Raw genomic sequence first — 20051 nt, 5'->3', positions numbered from 1 at the left:
ATTTCCTAGGGAGACTGTGGACTACATGGCATTCAAACAGTGTATCATGTTAAATCAGAGACATTTTGAATAATTTCAGTTGTGTTTTTTCTGAAAGGAAAGGAAGTAAAGTGTAAAAAAATGTTATGCCATAAATTGAATCTAAAATCAGCAAAGGGATTAGTAACTTAAGCTGATAGTGATATAGTTTAGCTGTGAAGCTGAATAATACTCTTGAGTATGAAGGAAGAATATGCTTAAGCTAGAAAGTAATTAGACAATGAATTATCCAAATTGCTAGGTAGAAATAAGACCTAAACGTACATATGATTTAAAGTCGAGAGACCAGAATTCTATTTCTACTCCTGCCACCTGGTGAAATTTACCTTCCCTCCAATTATTTTTCAAAAATAAAATGAGTGGTTTGAATTAGAAAAATCTCTGAAGTCTTCTCTGGATTCCACAATCTATAATTAACCAGGTCAACATTGCAGTAAGTAATAATCTGTGGTGCAAATCGATCAAGCAAAGGTTCTACAAGTCATCATTGAAGAAATATCTATTAAGCAAGTATTACATAAAAAACATTGTAATAGACATTTGAAAAGCAAAGTCTATAGAAGAAAATTTCAGTTTGGCATATCTGTACAACATCCCAATAGATGTATCCTGAAGACCTGTGAAGATGCAGGTACAGAGTTTAGGAGGACAGTTGGAACTGGAGCTATGGATTTTTGAGGGACCAGCATACCCTTCTCTTTAGCCTCCTTTCTTTTGCAATCCAAACACTTTAAAATGTGTGAACAGTCACTGCTAGAGGTGAGAATCAAAGGTCATCCAGTGAGGTAACTCATAAACCTAGGGTCTCTTCTTAGAGCCATTGACTCTTAATTCTCTAATACCAATGACCTTTCTTCTACTCTGTCCTGTATTCTCCGTGGCTATCAGTCTTATGTCTGTCATTTAAAATGTCTTGCAGTTATTAAAATGATTTCTCGAGAGTATATGCATTTCAAAAAGGAATAATTGTTTTAGTAACCTGAAGGGATTAACTGACAACAGTGGATTATCAAGCATCAGTGATAAGTCCTTGGAGAGGTGTTTCTATCCGGAGGGTATTACCATGCCTTAAAATTATATCACCCTGGTGAACATCAACTGTGTCAATGAAAACCATTCTTGATTTGGCATTTGCAAGCTGTAGAAAGTAATTCTGTTCTTGAGATTAACCTGTGCTCTCCCACTTACTTCTACTTTTCTTAATACTTTTAATTGACAAATCATAGTCGTATACATTTATGGAGTACAATGTAATGTTTTAATATACATATATAATGTGGAATAAATAAATCAAGCTAATTAACATATCCAGCACCTCACTTATAAGTTTCTGTGGTGAGAAATTTGAAATTTACTCTCTTATTTTGAAATGTATACTACATTATTATGAACTATGGTCACCTTGCTCTACAATAGATCTCAAAATTTATTCCTCCTCTTTACAACGTTGAACACTTTGATCAACAACTTTCCATTCCTTCTCTTCCCCGCTCCACTCCAGCCTCTGGTAACCATAATTCTACTCTCAACTTCTATGAGTTCAAGTTGCAGTACTGTCTTTCTGTGCCTGGCTTATTTCACTTTGCGTATATCCTCCAGGTTCATCCACGTTGTCACAAATAACAAAGTTTCCTTCTTTTTTAAGGCTGAATTATATACACATATTTGTATATATATTTACACACATACATATATGTATTATTCCACATTTTCTAATTCATCTGTTGATGGACACTTACATTTACTTTATGTCTTCTTGGCTATTGGGAATAATTTGCTGCCATGAATGTGGGAGTACAGCTATCCCTTCAACATATTGATTGCAGTTTCTTTGGATGTATACCCAGAATTGGGACCGCTAGATCATATAGTAGTTCAATTTTTAGTTTTTTTAAAGAAACTCCATACCATTTTCCATAATGGCTGTATTTTTACATTTTCACCAACAGTGTACAAGGGAGGTTTCCTTTTCTTCACCTCCTTGCTAGCATTTATCTTTCATCTTTTCAATAGTAGCTATTCTAACATTGTGGTTTTGATTGCATTTACCTAAAGATTAATGAGGCTGAGCATTTTTTCATGAATATTTTGGGCACTTGTATGCATTTTTTTGAGAAATATTTATGGGTACCTTTCCATTTTTATTCAGGCTTTTTTTTTTTTTTTGGCTTTGAATTGAGTTCCTTATAAACTTTAAATGTTAATACCTTATCAGATGTATAATTTGCAAATATTTTCTCCCATTCTGTAGATTGTTTTTTTTCATTCTGTTAATTGTTTCCTGAGCTGTGCAGAATCTTTTGACATTGTCTCACTTGTCTATTTTTGTTTTGTTTCTGTTGCCTACGTTTTCTGGGTCATATTCAAAAAGCATTGCCAGACCAGACCAGTATTGTGGAATTTTTACTCTATGTTTTCTTCTAGTAGTCTTATTGCTTCAGTTCTTATATTTAAGTCTATAATCAATTCTGAGTTAGTTTTTGTATATGGTGTGAGATAAGGATCTAATTTTTTTCTTCTGCATGTGGATAACCAGTTTTCACCGTACCATTTATTGAAGACTATGCTTCCCCCATTGTGGGTTCTTGACACCGTTGTCAAAAATGAATTGATCACAAATGTGCAAGTTTATTTCTGGCTTTCTGTTCTGTTCCATTGATCTAGGTGTCTGTCTTTATGTCAATACCATGCTGTTTTGATAACTATAGCTTGCAGTATATTTTGAAGTCAGGTAGTATGATGCCTCAAGTTTGTTCTTTGGGATCAAAATTATTTTGGTTCTTCAGGGTCTTTTGTGGTCCCATACAAATTTTAGAATTTTTTCTATTTCTGTTGAAAAATGACATTGGAATTTTGATGAGATTTCATTGAATCTGTAGGTATCTCTATCATAGACATTTTAACAATATTAATACTTTATAATCCATGAACATGGAATATCTTTCCATTTATTTGTGTTTTCTTCAATTTCTTTCATCAGCGTTTTATAGTTTTTAATATACAGTTCTTTCACCTCCTTGGTTAAATTTATGCTTAAGTTTTTTTCTTTTTTGCTATTGCAAATGGAATTTTTTCTTAATTTTTTTGGATAGTTTATTATCAGTGTGTAGAAATACTACTGATTTTTGTACATTGATTTTGTATCTGCAACTTTACTGAATTCATTTATCAGTTCCAACATTTTTTTAATGGAGTCTTTGGAATTTTTTATATATAAGGTCATATTGTTAACAAATAGAGAAAATATCCCTTATTTCTTACTTCTACTTTTAATACAGATGTACACAGCCAAATCACATGTTTTCACTAAATTGCTCAAGAATTTCTAATCTTCCCCTTTCTTGAGGTTTTATGTGCACATATAATTTAAAAAACCAGATTTTTGTGATTAATATACTCTTCATATGCAAATCAATGTCATATATATGATAGACTATAATTTATTTCCCTATCTTATTAATGAGTCCCTCTCTCACACTTCCTGTCTCTGTCTAAGCAGTTAAATATTATTGATAGTTTATCAGATACATTAAAGTAAGGAATTAACTGATTCATTTATTAATTAAACATATATAAGTTGATGTCTTAATAGGTAGCAGGTAGAGTTTAACATTTTAAGAGTATAAAAGTGAATATACCAAGAACACAGTGCTAAAGCTTTCAAGTGGGGAAGAAAAAGTAAACAAATAATTCCATTATTGTTTATAATATAAAAATTATAATGAGAAGTTAAAATGTAACCCAAGAACTGTGAATACAAGGTAGGTGAAATAATCATAGATCCACTTTATAGTGGAATTCTATGCCGTAAATAAAACTGATATATATTTATTACCTTGGACTTTTTCCATGATACATATTTTGTAAATGAATCACGTTATTAAGGAGGCAATTTTAAACAGTCAAATGGATTGAAAAATACATTTCATTCATTCAAATATATAAACAGATACAGCTAACACAGGTTTTAATAACAGACTAATGTTTTGGATTATGGAATAAGTTTTTTCTTCTCCATAATTGGAAGTTTTTACTACCCCGTGTGTCTACTTGACTATTAAAACTAAGATATGAGAATGATGTGAGGAAAGGGAAGGACATTTTTGGTAGGAAAGAAAAGGGAAGGACATTTGTGCTAGATGCATTAAATCATAGCACAAAGTGTTAGTTAGAATCTTTTCATTTCAGAGAAAGACAATAGTCTAAAACTCCAGACTTTATGGAAAGAAAAGATTTTTCTGGGTTTTTACATGCAAAGAATGTATTTTAAAATATTCCTGGGTTTTTAATATGCCAAGAATCACAGCTGAGGGAATTAACCATAGACCAAATAATAACTAAGTAAAGAATCCATGATATAAGTTTTATTCCACAGGATGAAAAAAATAAGGACTTTTCAATCCCTGAATGTGAGGCATGGAAAATGACTTAGGAACCAAGAGAGAACAGCATGATAGATTAAGAGGTCACAGCAATCAGGAAAGAAGGGCTTTGCTTTTCCCGTGTCAGGATAAAACTTTTAAAAAGAGACAAAGCATAAGGTACAAACACCCAACTAAGGAGACACTGAGAGTATGCTATTTCTCTACATGGGAGGATACAAGATCATTCACTATGAAGACTATTTAGGAAACTTTTGAAGAGAGTATTAACGTTTAAAATAGTTTATTTGTAAATTCGGAGGAGATGACCAGAAGCCAATATAAGCTTTTTCAAGTCCAGCTAAGACTGGAGAAGCTGGACTTGAAAAGCTGGACTTTTTCAAGTCCAGCTAAGATTGGAGGCTATAAATTTTGATTAGCATGGATGTATAACAGGTTAAGTAAAAGGGGATATAGCTGTAAGAATAGGAATTAGAAACATTTACAGTACTAGTTACAGTGTGATGGAAACTGTGGAATCCAATAGACTATGGCACCTATAAATAGAAAAGACCGTAAAACAAGGAGGTAGATGATAGAATCACTGTGTCTCCTTCAAGGGAGTGCTGTTCTTATTTAAGATCAAAGATTAGGCTGAGTAGAAGTAAAGAAATTAGAGAACCGGAAGGATAATCAGTAATTAGTGATAGCCAGAGAGGAGCTTATCTAAGATTTTATTTTTATGAGTTTTCATCATGGCTATATGTAGGGTATACCTGTAGCAGTGAATTAATGAGCTCTATTGACTCAGTTGTTTTCTTTCACAATATAATCTGAAGATGGCCCAGACCACACAGATTAGCAAGCTTTCTCTGTAAAGGGCTATACGGCAAATACTAATGTTTTAGACATTGCAAGCTATACAATACATTGCAAACATGAAAATACAAAAAAAGCCACAGACAAGTCTCAAACAGATAGGCATGGTTGTTTTCCAATGAAATTTCACTTGCAAAAGCTGGTGGTGGGCCATATTTGGTTCATGGACTGAAATTTGCTGACCCCTTCTCTGGACATTCTACAGAATGATGTGATAACATCGTATCAACAGGTATTAATGAGCAAGAGATTATGATCACCCAGGATGTCCTGGTAAGGCACATGCTCTACCAGAAGATGGGTATTAAAGCCTACTAGGTTTCTTTGAAGGACCGTCCCAGATCCTGAGCAAAAGAGGAATTGGCAGAGGCCTCTGTATCATCCACATCACAATTCAACTTCTTGCTCTGCCCAACCCTGATTCCTTCACTGTATTACAGCTCTTCTCGAGACCAGTTCCCAATAAGCCTCTCACACACAAACCTCCAGCTCAAAGGCTGGAGAATGCTTATTATGGAAACTTTGAAGAATCCAAGGAAGATTCTATAAGGTAATCAAAAGCACCTGTAATTCTATTACTTGCACATAATCATTGTAAATATTTTCATAATTTATTTCAGTACAATGAGAATTCTTAATTGAAAATATTGAAGAATAAGTAGATCAAGACTAACTCAACCAATCTTCATTGCAATTAAAATGTTCAGTGACTTCTGATAGTTGCCAAATAAAATTTTCAAATATCCACACAGCCCCTCTTAAAAGTGCATAAGAAAATTTCATCTAATTTTATATGTAAATCATGTTATATATTTTAATCTGGCCAAACAAATTAGAAAATGCATTTTAATGACTCATATGAAGATTTCTTTGAAGATTCTGACTTGAAGACTATTGCATAAAATAAATAGAACAAGTTAAGAAGTTGGCACTATGAGTGAAAAGTAATAATTCAAGAGTCATAATCAGGGAAAAGACCTATATTTGATTAAAATGCCAGAAGCAAGTTTCTGTGAAACTGTAGGAGTAAACAGACATTTAAATGTCTAGAAACAAAAGAAGATAGGTATTAATTGTATTACAGAAACATGTATACTGTTACAAAAATGTGTTATAGATCTCATTTTAGTGATTTCTAGTTTGGTTTGCTAACTAAGAAGATTTTACAAGAATGTGTTTTGTTTCTTGAATTTATATCATTTCATAGTTCTGCATCCTCCTGCTAGCTGCCATTATTTTGTGCATTACACAGATGAATTTTGCATATATGAATTTCACTCTGGAGAAACTATCATCTCAATATGTTGTGTTTTCTTATAGTCCATAAAGCCCTAAGGACTGCTCAACGGTCAATGACGATTTTTAAAAATGTCATGTGCAAGTATATATTTAATCTAATATTTGAGTTCGTAAACTAAATGATTTACATTTGAAAAGAGTGAATTTTTGTACTTTGGCTAACACTGAATACTGAAGGTCATTTCAGGCCCTCAGGAATATCATAGAAGTTTCACTCACAGCTTTGCTTCATGGATATCAAAGTACTTAGGTGTCGATAGATTACTAAAGACATTTTATGAAAATAGGTAAAATACAACTCGATATAAATTGAGACTTTTGGGCAGTTGAGTCGATTTTCAGTCCTCCTTGGATCATGAAAAGTTTTATGAGTGACTTAGGTGCAGGAACAGCTCTCTCTGGCAAAAATAACTGACATACTTTGGCATTAAACCTCATAAAAGGAAATGAAAACCTGTTTTATAATGTCCTCAGTGAAGTTTATGAGAATTGACCCTATTGCTCATCTATACTGCTTTATCTTTATAGTTAGTTGGAAAGCCTTGACCTGAAATTAAGAATTTCTAGGCAATTTTGTGACAACGGATCCAGGCTCTGCTGACAATCTTGGCATATCAGACAATCTTATCAACACTGTGCCATGTGTTATTGAGTTTGATATTATGATTTTAAAATTTCACCTTACACTTCTCAGAAAATATATAACAAATTTAAATATTATTTTTTAAATCTCTCCCATTCCTGATAACCTTTTAAACTGTAGGCCTTAAGGAAGAATTAAGGACTTAACCATATTAGTTAGATCAAGTATGGTTGCATACAGTGAGAACCTCAAGGTAAGAGCAGCCTAAATAATACAGATTCCTTTAAAAGACATCCAGAGATATGAATCTCAGAACTATTATGATTCCCCACTGTAATAAAGAGTCTAGGGTCCTTGAACCTTTCTGTTATATCATTTTAGCAGGTGGTTTTTATTTGTAAGACTACCTCATAGCATACGATCTTTATTGAAATCCCAACAATTGCATAAACATTTCTGTTACCTGAAAAGAGAAGGAAAACAAAAGAAATGCTCCCCTCAGATAAACTAATTCTCTTCAGGTAATGCTAAAGAAGTCCCTCTTAACAATTTTGCAGAGTTACAAGGCAACCATGCTGCAAGTAGAGTTAAACAATGTCGTCATTTAGACAGGCACATTACCACCCAGCATAAAATTGGGATTATTTTATAGTGGAAAATGGGTAATACATATTGGGGAAAAAATATAGTGTCTGCCTCTGGTAGTTATCAATAAAGAACTCTTAGTGATCTCATCCCAGTGGGACCCCTGGCCCAGCTATTCAGCTTAGTCTCTCTCTTTCATGTAACACTTGACCATCAAAATTTGTGCCTTGGAGACAGGAGCCAAGGGACCACTTGTGATCACTTTCTGTGAACCTTCAAGAAATTGCTGAAAATATAACTAGGAAGACAATACACATATGTCCCAATAATAATTGCCATTATTTACTGATAGCTTCCTATTGACTCAGAAATTGCATACGCTACTTTATGAAATACTTACAATAAAACCCAGACATTACCATCCTGTTTTACAGATAAACTAAAATTTCGAGGGATTAAAGAACTAAAGTTGTGCTTTAAATGTTTTTTAATTTTTATAGATTGAGGAGGTATAAATACAGACTTCCTATGTATGTATTATGCACCATGCATATGCTGCATAGTGGTAGAATATATGCCCCATGCATATGTTGCATAGTGGTAGAATATATGCACCACGCATATGTTGCGTAGTGGTAGAATATATGCACCATGCATATGTTGCATAGTGGTAGAACTTGGGTTTTTAGTGTATCCATCACCTGAAGAGTGAACATTGTACCCAACAAGTAATTTTTTTATCCCTCCTACTGTCCCATCTTTTGGAGTCTCCAATGTCTATTACTCCACTCTGTAGGTCCATGTGTATCCTGTGTTTAGCTCCAACATATGAGAACAGATGGTATTTGAATTTCTGTTTCTGAGTTATTTCACTTAAGATAATGCCCTCCAGTTTCATCCATGTGGCTGCGAAAGACATGATTTTATTCTTTTTTATGTTCAAGTAATATATAGAGCTATTACTCGATACACACACACATACATACATATATACACATTTTCTTTTTTTTGAGATGCAGTCTTACTCTGTCGCCCAGGCTGGAGTGCAGTGACGTGATCTCAGCTCACTGCAACATCCGTCTCCCAGATTCAAGCGATTCTCCTGCCTCAGCCTCCCGAGTGGCTGGGATTACAGGCACCCACCACGCCTAGCTAATTTTTGTATTTTTAGTAGAGACGGGGTTTCACCATGTTGGCTAGGCTAGTCTTGAACTCCTGAGCTCATGATCCACCCGCCTCGGCCTCCACCACATTTTCTTTATCCAATCATCTGTTCATAGACAAAGTTTTGCTTTTAACCCCAAGACTACATTGCCATTGCTGGAAACAACTGTTATGTGGCTTGTTTAGGATTGACAGCCACTCTGAGGCTGAAAGGTATACACAAGTTTGTGAGTCAGGAAATATTAAAGAGTACCTGTTAGTTGGGGGATTCCTCCTTGGAATTTGGGCATATGCGGAAGCATCACAGAGTCACCACTTTCCAGAGCAGGGTTTTCAGCAGCGTGCTCTTCATCAGGATGTTAAATGTTACTTGATCCTTTTCTGTGCTATGGTGAAATAAGACTGAGAAAGGTAGAATTTTCCCTTAGTATTGTACCTTTTTTTCTATTTGGCAAAAGTATTTTTCCTTTCTTAATGCTATCCTGTCTTTTCCTGGGCCCCATCTCCAACTATGTTTAGTTTTCTTTTTATCTGTTGTTTTAACAGTAAGATCATAGGATACTCATTTCTCTGTTACTTACTTCTTTCATCCTTAAACAGGTTATGGGCATCCCTTCAAGTCAATAAATACAGATCAAACTCATTTTATGATAGCCACATAATATCCCATTGAATTACCAATGATATTCAAAATACTTAACGGTGGTTATGGACTGGACATTGTTTCATTAATCTTCTGCTCTAAAAAAGAAAAAACTGATTTATTTCAATTGATGCTCAGATCTGCAGAGCATAAATGCCTCTGTTTCCTAACCATTCCTACATGAATGCATGTTAATGTTTTTTCCAGGGTTTTTTTTTTTTTCACCACAGAAATAACACATTACCATTTTGTAAAGTAAAATCTTTATATGTTAGTGTTTTGATTTATATAAGAAAGATTCCCAGAAATGGGACTGCTGGATAAAAGGCTATATATATTTTAGTTACTAATTTTCATTATTACCTGACAACCTCCAACTTCCAATACACGAATGCCCTTTGCCTACCTTTCTGACAGCATTGAGCTTTATCGCTTTTTATTTTTTGATAATGTAATGAGCAAACAGTATAAGCTCATTTTTTTAATTTACATTTTTCTGCTACAATGGAGGTTTAATATCATCTACTGATTTACTGGCATTTGGGTTTCCTTCTTACCTGAGTTTCCTGTTTATATAAACTTCCACTTTGCCTCTTGTCTGTTGACTGCTCTCTTTTTCTTATCAATGCTTTTGGTAAACTCTATATATTAACTCTTTATCTGACAGAAATACTGTAATTATTTCCCTGAGACTATTGCTTTTAGCTTAATTTTGCTTATATGTTTTTTCTGGGCTTATATACCTTTTAATCTTTAGAGAGTTTTTAAGGTTTGTGGGTTTATTTTCTTGCTTAAACAAATATTCTTTAAGATATTTTAAAATGTTTTTCTATGTTTTCTTCCACACTTTTTATTTTTTAATATTTAAACTATTATCTATGCTACATTTCAACTTCTACATAATGTGAGACAGGACAATATACTTGTATTTTTTCCATTGAATAGCCATTTTTTGCTAGCACCACTTATTAAGAAATCATCTGCTTCAATAAATGAACTGAAATGCAACAATTGTCACATATCACATTTCTGCATATAGTACATATATTTCTGGTTCTCTTTTACTGTTTACCTATTCCTTTGCTATTACCATTTTTTTATTCTAGTGACTTTGTAGTCAGCTTTAGTATCTGACAAGCCAAGAACTCTATCACTATTTGATTGTTTCATAATTTCAGAAGCCATTTTCTAATATTTATCCATTTTAATTTTAAACGTGACATTCTTTTTTTTTTTTAAAAGTAAAGTAGCACTTTGTTAAATGTTTATATTTATTTGAAAATAGAAAATATTCTGCATCCTGAAACATGGTATGACTTGAAACTTTATTCAGATCTTTTTCCCTTAATACAATGTATAGATTTCTCTGTGGAGATACTGATCAGTCTTTTAAAATTTATTCCAAAATATTTTATAGTTTTGTCAGCATTTTATTGTTCTTCATTTTCAACTCAAACAAATTGTTTTCAGTATAGATAAGACCTATGAGTTTTGTAAGGTTATTCTTTATCCAGCTAGCTTCTCTTATTAATCTTAGTAGATTTTTACTAGGGTATATATCCATAATAAGTCAAAGATAAAACAACCAAAGAAAAAATATTTGTAACAATATGACAGATAAAAGATATATTTTTTAACATACAGAAAACTCTTACAAACCAATAAGAAAAAACAAAAATGTAATCGGAAATCCTATGAAGAGCATAAAAATGTAACCACGAAAGGCAAACACAAAGAAAAGCAGAAATAGCTTATAAACATTTCAAACAATACTAAAACTCATGACATTAAATACTAAAACTCATGACATTAAATAAATGCAAGTTAAAACTAGAATCAGATTAACAAAATTTACCACTAGATTAGCAAACATTTTAGTTTGATATCATATAGCTTTTAAATGGCAATAAGACTGAAGTATTCTCGTCAGCACTTTTAATGGTAAATTCAATTTAAATTACATTTATGTTCAATAGGTACTACCTATTTGGAGAGAAAATTACCAGTATTTATAAAAATGTTAAATTCATGTACCTGCCAATAAGTAAATATATGTTATAAATTTCCAAAACAAAATCTTTTGCATAAAGAATGATTAACTAGAAACCTGATGTATCTAAGAACTATCAATAAATCAGCTTGATCAGAGCATAAACAGTCCTATAGAGCAGGGGCAAAACACAGATTGAAAACAAAGACAAGAATGAGATTGTGTAATGGAAGAAGAGCAGTATATTCCCTTTTCAGTTCCAAAATGTCTGGGAGGACCCGTAGTGCATTATCAGAACAAATACATTTGTACTAGATAGTCCCTGAAGCACACAGAGTAGCAAGAATGCACAGATTTTCCTTTACTCCTTACAAATGCACCCTTTATGCCTAAAAAATAGCTACTTCACTCTGAACATTCTCCTTCTCACTTTCTTTCATGCCCCTTGAGCCTCCTCTACTGCTCGTCCTTGACCCTAGGGCTCCAGGCTCAATCTTCAGGGAGTTACATAAGAGGCTCTGCTGCTGTTCAATGGAAATTCAATGAATCACTAGATGGGATGGGATAGATACTTAAGAGTTAGAGCCATTGTAAAATATAAAACCATTCTCTCTTGGCTGCCTTTCACAGCATAAGTCAGCTGCATTATTCTATTAAAAAGTTTGCATACTTATTCCAAAGGTGTATTCCTTGAATAAGGAAGGAAGGAATACAGGGTCTGAAAGGAGAAGTGAAATTAAAGCTTATCTTGCCACATCATACCCTGTGGAATGGAGTAAAATATATTAGAGACCGGATCTTACTGTTATTTGGCTGCTTTGATATATTTCAGCTTCTCCTGCTCTTAAAAAAAATAAAAAATAAGTAAATAAAAATTTCACCTGGGCCCTGGAATGTTTGGTGAGATTCTTCCTATTAGTAACTGAGCCAGGTGTTGACCATGGAAACGCTGGGAATAAAGGTAATTCTGGAATGCTATTCTCATGGCTGGTAGAGCAATGACTTGGCTACTCTGGGAGCTGGATTACTACGGACTGCTGAGGAGTTGCCATGATTCCTTCCCACCTGGTAATAGCACTTCAACAGCTGGTGAAGATGGAAAGTCAGGCCAGGACACAGGAGAGGACCACCTTCACCAAAGCTGACCTCCAAGGAAAAACTTCAAGTTCCAACAATTAAGACAATAGTGGAGTAAATTGGAAAGCTATTTCATTTTTTAAATGGGTGCTTTTATATAGATACTGAAGGAGAACAAGATATTTCAAAGCTTGAAGATTAAGTCTGCAGAGACCATGAATGATGGAATACTTGTGTGGGTTCTTTTTTCCACTTCTGTAGATATAAAAATGCATGTACCCTTCAACTCACTAGAGTCATTTGATCTATTTCAGTATATTGTGCTTGACTAGAATCCAACATTCAGTTTCACGGCCAGCACTTCCATGTAATTAATAAACCAAGCTTTTTTCTCTGAAAACATTTCTTTCAATACCCTGTCTACACATGCCAGGAACATAACAATTCAGGTTAAGGATACTAAGGATTATCAGACGGAAGAGTTCAGAGTCACCACGTCACCACCTCAAGCCTTATGGTCTTTGCTTTTCTATCAAACTGTATTTAGAATTCTCTTCCCAACTTTCTAGTCTGTTCGACTGCTAGACACAGCTCATCTTTCAAAATTCAGCTAACAATGAAGTCCTGCCTGTTCGCTAGCCCTCATCCACAATAAACTGACGACAGTATTCTTTTTGCTGCCTTCTGTATCCAGGACAGTCTCTTATTATGGTATGTATTATTTGAGACTTTTATTTCAGTGGCAACAACTCTACCAAATGTTAAGTGGTAATTATAGAAATAGAAAATGAATGTAATCACCCTCAGAAAAAAAGACTGGATGTGAAAAAATATATTGGATTTTCTTTCTCAGTCTCTCATCTTGGCTCCTTATTCATTTCTGTTTGATTTTCTATCTTTGCAAACCAGTTTTGTCATTTTCTCCAGCCACATACTGTCATATGACTGCCACATAGCTCGTGTTTATTTATATGGTCTAGCAATATGCAAGGATTACATTAGCATTCAGAGCTCAACTCATACTGATAGAGAATGGTTGAACCTGCTAGAATTAGTGGGCCACAGGATGAACCAGTAGTAGCTAACGGGGAAGATGCGCAGCATGAGTGCCTAAACCCTTTGGATACAGAAAGTTGTCAGAAACATGGGCAACAACTTAAGCACCCCAAAATTGTTTACTACAATCTGTAATATCATCTTGAACTTATTTACCTAACTAACCTACATAGAAGGGAAATTCCCTGTGAGAAGGTACCATACAAGATCATTACCTTTTCACTATATAATGCTCAAACTGTGCCATGTAAGTGCCCAATATTGTTTGTTTATCTCTTTTGAATGAAACATTCATCAATGTGCAGATGGACTGCCATTTTATCAAAGTTTAAGAAACTTAGGTCCAAATTATAACCTTATATGGAATATTTGTAGGAGATGAGGCAAAATTGTATACAGTCATGTTCATATGAAAGCATCTTTGTCCATGTTTTAAGGTATTAAATAGTATAGCAAAGTGATTTTTAAAATAGGCTTTGCATTCAAGCAAACTAGAATTTAAATAGGGATTCTGACACTTTGTATGAGTGTAGTTGCTTAACTACTAAACCTCAAATTCGTATATAAAATAAAAATGATAATACTCCATAGGTTTATTTTAATATGAAAATGAGTATATTAGAGTGTTTGACAAGTAGGTCAAAAATTCATACTCAACAATAGCACTTTTTCTAAATTCCATCATAATTTATTCATTTCTTTTTATCCTTACATAGCTCTAAAAATTAACTTTTCTAACAATGACTATCATTTAGGCTAATTCCTGCGGACATTTGGGGAACTGTGTTAATCTAATCAAGAAACTGTTGAAATCTTAGGGTAAAATGGGTTGCTTCTGTAAAGATTTTCTTGGGACTGATTTAATTTTTAGACATGGATGTTTTTAATGATCTTACTGCAAACAAAAACCTTTTGAATTTTCTTGCTTTTACTTATTCCCACTTAATAAATCTATCAACAATTATAATAAATTACCATTTGTAAATATTTTCCTATTTCTCTGTTGATCATTTGAGCCACATCTCCTTTAATTAATGTTTCATTTAAAAAACCTCTTCTTTCAAAATTATTTTTCTAAATGCTACAGAATTGTATTTTCGCATTTGAAAAATGGAACTGAGAAAGGACTTTACTCTAAAATAAATTCCAGAAAAATTAAACAAGAAAAGAAGAATTCTAAATTGCTAAGATAAATTTAATATTTATCTATTTTTTAAAATAACTTTCTTAGCTTTGAAAAAATATTGAATGAAATAATACAAAAATGCATAAAACTTAGACATAAAGACAAAATCATTTATTGAGAAAATTTCTTTCTAGGTAATACATCACACAGCTATTTAGTGAATAAATTAAAATAAGCAAAAACATTTAAATCCCAAAAGTTGATTTGATAAAAAAAAAAAGTCTTAAAGCAATAATTACCAAAAGAAAACATAACATCAGTGAGTCTATGTATAAAAATATACATATTTGAACTTATTTCTCCTACCTAACTGAAATTTTTTATCCTTTGATCAACATCAGCCAAATCACCCCGGCCCCAAGTAACCAACCACCTTCTACTCTCTAGTTCTGTGACATCAGCTTTTTTAGTGCACATATGAGTGAGATTATGCCATATCTGTCTTTCTATTGTACAACATGGAAACTATAGTTAATAACAATATACCATATTCTAGAAAAATTCTAGGAGAGTTAAGTTTTCTCACCACAAAAATGATAACTATTAGTGGTAATACATATGGTCATTCCACAATGTATATACACGTTACAACATTATGTTGTACACAATAAGTACATATAGTTTTATCTGTCAAAGTAAAATAAAATCATAAATATATATTTAAAACAAAACTCATAACAAAGTTAGGAGTGAAAATGGCATGACAATTTAGAAAGTAATCTACAACATGTTATTAAAATGGCTATACCTTGCCATCAATGTCTTTGTCATTTGGACTGCTATAACAAAAATGATGTAAACTGGGTGGCTTAAACAGAAATTTATTTCTCACAGTTCTGGAGACTAGAAAGTCCAAAGTCAAGGTGACAGCCATTGTGGTTTCTGGTGAGGGTCCTCTTCCTGGTTATGTTTTCACATAGCAGAGAGAGAGTGTGGTGGGGGCTGGGGCAGGCAGGCAGTCTCTTGTGTCTCTTAGAAGGTCACTGACTCCATCATGAGGGCTTTATCCTCATGACCACTTCCCAAAGGCCCTATCTCCAAATATCATCACACTGGGAATTAGTGTTTCAACATGTAAATTTTGGGGAGAAACAAACATTCAATCAATAGCCATCTAATATTTACATTTATTGATATCCTAAATATACCATCCAGAAGTAAAAAGCCACATGCATAAAAACATTTAATAATACAATATGTGGATAATATGCCATAATAGTATTTTACACTATTATATGCAGCAGTGTATAATATAAAAAGCCAGACTATCTAACAATAGATTTTTCCTTAATAAAAATCATAAAACATGAAGCTATTAAAGTTACAAGTATAAAAACTACTTAGCAAAGTGAAAAATGTATATAACTGAAAAAAAAGATACGACAAGTTATACAGTATGATTATGTCTATATTGAAGTTATGTGTGACCACAGATAAGACCTAGATAAAAATATGGGGAATCTAAATATTTGATTTATTAGAAAAGCATAACCATAAGTTAATTTTTTAAATTGACGTATGGGTTTACAGTCTTGGTTATTTTTTTTCAAAGTAAATAAAAGGATGGACTTTAATCTTTATTTATAGGATGCCAAGAGATATGAAATGCCACGTAGAAATACGAAACCCATTCAGAGGATAAGCTTCATATGGTATATACATGCTGGAACTGTTCAAGTATAGTTTCAGTGTTAAAAAATGCTACAATAACAAAACACATTTAAAAATAGTTCTTAGAGAAACAGCAACACAAACTTATACCAAACATAGGACACAACAACTGTATGCCTCAGCTTACATGATCTAAATGTTAAATATGCAAGAGTCTCATTCTGAACATGGGAGGTATAGCTTTCAGAGGTAGTTTCTGGCACATTTTGATCTTTCTCTTCCTCTACAGAAAAGTACTTCCCAGTGAAGCTTATTGAAGTCCTATATACAAACTCATTTGCATGGTTTTGTAGAGCTTCAATTTTGTCTAAGCCTTCACATTCTTCAATCATTATACTAAGTTTCTCAGTTTCACCTAGTTTCTCAGCAACCTGAAAGATATTTGAAATGGCGTCCAGAGTAACCAGAATAATCTTGGTATCTTTCACAGTTAAGGGGTTTGTCAATGGTTCTATTATGCCACAATGAACAAGGTATACAATCTGTTCAACTGTTCCACCACTTGTAGAGTTGGTCACAGCCCCTACGGCTTCCTTTTGTGTCTTAAAATCTGCCTTAGAGAGAACACTGACTAATCTGTAATTCACAGGTTGCTGTCTCTGGTCCTGAAGGCCAGCTACGATGGTTGACATAGTCCATGTAGCTTCCTTCTGAACGTTAGTTTTAGGCTGGGAAAGACGGTGAGTGCTCCTGCACTCATCAATAACAACCTGAGTCTGTCCATCTGTACCAATGACAATATTCCCTATGGCTCTTAGTGCAGGAGTCACAATTGGCAATTCAGAGCAGAAGTCACGACTGGCAATTCAGAAGCTCCTAGAAGCTTCATGAGTTGGGTCACAACTTCTGTTTTCATGACCATGTCAATCCATTCATTCAGACCATCAGTAAGGTAGGAAACAGCCCAGCATGTATCTACTAATACTTCTAGATTATTGTGATGAAGGAGCCAAACTAAAGTAGGAAGAATTTTCTCAACAGCACCTAATGGGGCTGCAGGATTCTGTTGCAACAAAGGTTTCTAAGTGTCTGGGTAAGATTATATAAGTACCCACATGCTAAAGATGACATATCAGGAACTGTGAGAAGAGCCAATAGTGGGTCAGCTATAATGCCTCATTTCTGTACTGTCTTTTCCCTTGTTCTTGAATCTGTTCAGTTGGGCAGCTGGTGAATTCACATTCTTGTTGGTGAACATGGTTATGAGACAAAGGGAGAAAGCTGTTCAGCAGGCCCAGGCTTCCACGGGAGGCGATGCAGGGCTCGCTGGCTGTAGGGCAACTGTGCTCAAAACTTCCACCTTGGATCAGCCCAAAGACTGTGTGTCTTCATTATACATTGTGCAATGACAATTTTTTTAAATGAAATAATAGCTAAACTTAAAGAGTTTTTGCTTGGTAGGTTTCTTGAAGTTTGATAAGACAGTGTGTGTGGCTAGGGTTGCCAGATTTAACTAATAAAAACAGAGGACTCCCAGATAAATTTGAATTTTAGTTGAACGGCGAATGCTCTTTTACTATAAGTACTTCCCATTCAATATCTGGCACATAATTTTACTACAAAAGCATTCACTGTTTGTCTGAAATTCAAATCAGGATGGGTGTTGTGCAATTTATCTGACAATCATGCTTGTGCCATTTAGGACCTCATACCTACTCCAGACATTCACCACTCATATTAATGGTGCATAGTGATGCCCCAGTATGCATGGGATGAAGGTGATGGGAAGATTTAATACTCATTGGAAGAAGCAACCTTGGCTTTTACCAAATAAAAATATGTTCCACTTTTTATTGTCACAATACGTATTTTAGGAAATCCTGATTTGATCCATGAGAGCCAGAAATAAAAACATTCTGAAACAAAATTAAGAGAAGAATAAAGAATGAGACAATGAAAACTGAGATCATGGGAGATAACAGGAACTAACCTTTTCCCAAGTTTTCAAGCCCAGGTCAACTGCGTGAAACTAGTCTACAGCACACATCCTGAGAAAGCCCCAGTAACAATATAAAGTATTGTACACTTCATATTTTCAAAAGACCCAACTAAAGCATTTGGAGAAGAACCAGAATGGTCCAGGAACTACTGTCACTGAAGGATCTAATGGATTTTTGCCAGATTGTTCGCTTTTGTCAACGTGTGTTCATGATCATCTATGGATAAACAATGTTGCCTAAAGGGCAGTGCATAGCTGCTTCTAGATTGTAGATTTATTAGCTAATAAAACACTTCATTGAAATTTTATATCCATTTTCTTCTTGATATATTGCAATTCACAGCATCTTTAGTCACAGGTGTGAATGGCCTAGGCAAATAGGTTAGATGCAGCAAGAATCCTAAAGCTATAGTCAGCCTGTGGTATTGAAAACCTAGAAAGAATACTGGAGCTTAGAGAATAAACAAAGAATGAAGGAAGGTGAGTGAAGAGAGGTAGACAGGGACTAAAATCCCAGAAAAGTGTTGGATACTCAGAGAACTGCAACGGGTAGCCCCTGTGGAAATGCAGAGTAAGGACTACTATAATCTGGTTTGGGGCAGGTGACTTTGTTTCACTTTTATTAATTAGAAGTAGCTTTTAATAGACCCCTCATTCCTATGTGGGTCTATTATGATCCTATACACGATCCTATACATATCATTGCCATGTATAGGGGCTACAGATCAACTTTTGTAAAAATGGAGTCAAGAGGTTTCTGGCGGATATCCTTGAACATTCAACTGGCTTGTATCTAATCACCTTATACAATATTTTAACTCAATCTGTTAAGTAGGCCAATATTTTTTGCAACAATATATTTCTGAACCCAAACTAAGATAATTTAACTACTTAACTACTGCAATAGTCTCTTAATTTAAGTGGTATTCCCATGTCTTCTTTTGTTTTCCTGCCATCCAGTTAACACCAGGACTCAGCATAACATTTAGAGTATAAATCAATCAGCTCATATAATGCCCCTGCTTAAACTTTCCAAGGATACTTCTGAGCTTCTGATCAGGATGTGAACTGGAAAGAACACGGCTCCCATTCTTTTAACACAAAAAATCTAAGCAGACTGCAAGTTCACAGCTTTGAATCTATGAAGAGTAGAAAGAAAGTCATTTCTATTACTAGCCTTAAAACTTATTTAGCTCAGTTCTATGTCCTACATAAAATGTCCAGCTCCCAACAAAAAAAATATGAGGTCCATAAAAAGGCAATATGGAACAACACATTGACAAAGACAAAGCAATCAACAGAACCACACTCAGATATGACATGGACGTTAACGTTATCTGACAGGAATTTTAAATTATTATGACTAATTTTTTCATGGCTACAAAATGTTCTTTTGAATTCAAGATCAGATGGGAAATCCCAGAGAGTGAAACAGAAGGGGCCAGGTGCGGTGGCTCACACTTGTAATCCCAGCACTTTGGGAAGCTGAGGCGGGCAGACCACGAGGTCAGGAGTTCCAGACCAGTTGGCCAACACAGTGAAACCTCATCTCTACTAAAAATACAAAAAAAAAAAAAAA

The 20051-nt window shown here is 34.1% G+C and overlaps 1 pseudogene; it reads right to left on the bottom strand.

The window, feature by feature from the left end:
• Positions 1 to 16595: 16595 nt before the first annotated feature.
• Positions 16596 to 18198, bottom strand: LOC111525585 (annotated as a pseudogene).
• Between the last annotated feature and the right edge of the window lie 1853 nt (positions 18199 to 20051).

This window comes from Piliocolobus tephrosceles, chromosome 8, assembly GCF_002776525.5.
Source record: "Piliocolobus tephrosceles isolate RC106 chromosome 8, ASM277652v3, whole genome shotgun sequence".
Taxonomy (NCBI): Eukaryota; Metazoa; Chordata; class Mammalia; order Primates; family Cercopithecidae; genus Piliocolobus; species Piliocolobus tephrosceles.
This window is presented reverse-complemented; position numbering and strand designations above follow the sequence as displayed.